Source organism: Penaeus chinensis, chromosome 29 (genome assembly GCF_019202785.1).
Source record: "Penaeus chinensis breed Huanghai No. 1 chromosome 29, ASM1920278v2, whole genome shotgun sequence".
In the NCBI taxonomy this organism is placed as follows: Eukaryota; Metazoa; Arthropoda; class Malacostraca; order Decapoda; family Penaeidae; genus Penaeus; species Penaeus chinensis.
Genome location: NC_061847.1, coordinates 4998436 through 5000935, shown reverse-complemented (window position 1 = coordinate 5000935; position 2500 = coordinate 4998436). Strand labels below are relative to the sequence as shown.

Below are 2500 nucleotides of genomic sequence, written 5' to 3'. Positions count from 1 at the left end.
TTGCTAGCTTACAATTTGCTATCATTACTTTTTTATTTAAAAATCATAGGAAAAAGGAAATTACCCAGACACTAAAAAAATAATTATTATTAAGGCTAACACTGAACCATCACTTTAGGTAAATTCATCATGGGGTTGCAGCTATGACTGACCCATTCTGATAGTTGATTCATTTAGGAATCATTCAAGAGAGAAAGTTATATAATATGCAAAAAAAACTATATCCTGCATTCATATGAAAAGGCTATTTTCTTATAATTCTTAAAAAATAAGTACACCTAAATTATTTCTAAAAGTGTTCATAATAGTTCATAATGGATGTAACTTATGTAAAATATGACAAGCACAATGTATGTGTTGAGATATCATACATTACATCAAGCACGTACAATACACTAACAATTTCTTGTGTGAGGAAATGCCCATTTTCACTTTAACGGGGTAAGACCACTTCAATAAATCTAAAGGGGAGCTTGGCAGGCCAAGTGTAACACTTGTGTGGAATAGCTGAAGAAATATTTTCTTATATGATAACCAATAGAAATAATTCTAATTATATATTTTTTTCAAACTCTTCTCAATCTTAGCAATACAATCACAAAGTGGTCTCAACCTATGTAATAATTCATAAACTCAAACTATCAATTCAAATATTACACATATAAATCATGTACAATACGAAGCCCATTTCTGAAAGAAATGGTCATTGTTATTCATGATTTTTTTATGAATAATACAATAAACTGCATGGATTCATTATGATGACATATTATAAGATGCTTTTCATTTATATTTCTATTGTATACTACAAAAACAAACTTTTTCAATATTACAAATTAAATACCAATAGTGGTGATGTCAAATGATAGGTGTGGCCTCCATGCCTAAGCAATATTACAAATTAAATACCAATAGTGGTGATGTCAAATGATAGGTGTGGCCTCCACGAGGTTAATACCACCTATTTTCTGGCAAATAACACCCAAAACTGGTGCCAGGAAAGTCTACACGAGCTCTGTAATTTCTTGAGACAAATAGTATATTATATCATATGGTTAGTATATGCCTGCCTTGTTTATATTTATATCATACAAGACTTTGGAATTAGCCAATCAGTTGGTTCCATGTACTGATTACTTTATGGGTAGAGACATCCGAATCCAAAAATTTTTAAAAAAGTGTGTTAATAATACTGTCAAAATATCAAAATGCTGTTAAAATATATATGCTTTTTGATCATTTAAAAACTAGGTTAACATTACAGAGAGCAATGCAAAAAGAGAGTGGAAAATGGACACTGCCATTTTACAGAGCATAAAAAATAGAGCAATAACAATAGAGGTGCAGCTGCATCGGCCTTAGATTTACCACAAAATGACAGAAATATCCACAGCATATCACCATTCAGATATTAAGTCCACAAGACCCCCACACAGCCAGAGTTCTTAATGTCGCACTTTCCGTAAGTTGGCATGAAGTGCAAATAAATGGGGTTACAGGGGGGCTTGCCCCCTCATCTAGGGAATAGAAAGAAGGTATAAAAATTTAGGTTTGGATTTTTGTGTTTGCTTGATACCCTGGTTTTGGGACTTAGTCTCTGGAGGGTGCATTACTTTCGGTAACAATTACCAAAAACGTTGATGTCCATTCTGAAAATGTTCCTGTTGTACATGAAAATTTACCACGTCATTGAATATCTCTATCATCTTCAAGTAATACAGCACAGCTCTTTCAGAAAATAATATGTATGTCTTCAGACTCAATATCCTAACTTGAAATCATCATTATTCAAATCAGGTTTCTGCCATGCATCACTTACACATTTATATTTCAATTGATATAAAAAATTACAAGAATGTCACTTACTGCTTGTTACATTTATCGAGACAGTAACTCTTCTTGTCATAAAAGAGCATAAGAGTAACAAAACATCTCAAGAAGAGGAAAAATGAACGTATTTACAAACAAATAACAGAATAACTGGTTAGTGATAACTCGTTCTTTATTTATCATTACACAACTTCGAACCTTATTTGGACCGCCATTAAACATACATCTTTGCTACTACCAACTTCATACCTTATTTTACACATCCATCAACATCTGTGGAGTAGCGAGCAATATTCTCCGCCAGTTGCCATAGTCGGGGATCAGCTGTTGCCTCTCTGTTGACATTGGCAAATTATGTCGGGGAGGACTACGAGCCGAAGGGGCACGAGCCTATATTCTTCTTATTATCATATCTTGCAGTTTTGAGTGCTCGTTTCCCTATTCATTTTATATAAGCATGTGATTTATTTCATAATACAAAATGCTGACGTTGTTTTCATTGTTTATTTACATGTTTAAAACGTTGGGAGTTATTTTCTTGCAGTCAATGCAAACTGCAACATAGCGGAGTGCAACAGCCTTTGCGGAATTGTGTCGGATCTCACGTGAAATAATCACTCCACACAAAGCACGAATCACACACCATCTTTAGCACAAGAGCTTCGCTGTT

The 2500-nt window shown here is 33.6% G+C and overlaps 1 protein-coding gene across 2 annotated transcripts in view; it reads right to left on the bottom strand.

Annotated features, from left to right (window-relative positions):
* The window catches only part of LOC125040818, an 18506-nt gene extending 16304 nt beyond the window's left edge, over positions 1-2202 (bottom strand). Inside the window, exon 1 of one of the 2 annotated variants that reach the window (XM_047635559.1) lies at positions 2080-2202. The gene's annotated coding sequence lies outside the window, so the exon portion shown is untranslated. The remainder of the gene's footprint in view (positions 1-2079) is intronic. The other variant, XM_047635560.1, reaches the window with a different exon arrangement.
* Positions 2203-2500: the final 298 nt, after the last annotated feature.